A 757-nucleotide genomic window follows, 5' to 3' on the forward strand; every position below is an offset into this window, starting at 1 on the left:
TAGTTTTGTCCCCTGGAGGCACTGGGCAAGGCCTGAAGGCAGTTTTTGCCTATGGCACCGAGGGTGGAGGGTGGGGATGATGTTAAGCATCCTACAACACACACGGCAGGCCTGACTGCAACGACATTCTCCAGTCTGAAATGTCAATGTGCTGCTGTGGGGAAACCCCGGGCTAACAGGTGCAGCTTTTCAGGAGTAAGTCCCTGCCCTCTCTGTATGACCAGGGAGGGTAACACTGTGAACTCATGTTGCAGTCGACCATACAACGAAGTGGATCCTGGCTACGATGAAAGAGCAGAAAAAGATGCCACTAACTTTGCTTGGGCCTGGAAAAAATTCTGGAATAAAGTCACACTGGCGCTAACTGTTAAAAGCTGAGTTGGGCTCATTTCGGCAGCGCCTATACTAAAATTGGAATGATACAGAGATTACCGGGCCCTGTGCAAGGAAGACATGCAAATTCATGAAGCGTTCCATATTTTTGTACCTAAGTTTAGATAGAATAAGATGGGTAAGAAACCACAAGGCTATCTAAATGTGGATGACTTTAATGCTGCATTTTTAAAAGGAAAATAATCATATGGAAAAAATAGAAAAAGATGAGTCAGTGCTTACCTAGATAGGAAAGGTGGGTGAAACAGGAGGGCTCCAAATGTTGCGTATTGGGGACCAGTGGGCAGTTTGGTGTAACTGGAGTACAGGGTAGGCAGTGAGGTGGGCTGAGGACAATGGTGAGAGATGAAGACGGTCATAGAGG

General features: G+C 46.8%; 1 pseudogene; it reads left to right on the forward strand.

Moving 5' to 3' along the window:
• Window positions 1–383: 383 nt before the first annotated feature.
• On the forward strand, window positions 384–483 carry LOC118981287 (uncharacterized; annotated as a pseudogene).
• The last annotated feature ends 274 nt before the right edge of the window (window positions 484–757 follow it).

The sequence above is a fragment of the Sturnira hondurensis genome, unplaced genomic scaffold (assembly GCF_014824575.4).
Source record: "Sturnira hondurensis isolate 20B ecotype Veracruz unplaced genomic scaffold, ASM1482457v3 Scaffold0023817, whole genome shotgun sequence".
NCBI classification, from domain to species: domain Eukaryota; kingdom Metazoa; phylum Chordata; class Mammalia; order Chiroptera; family Phyllostomidae; genus Sturnira; species Sturnira hondurensis.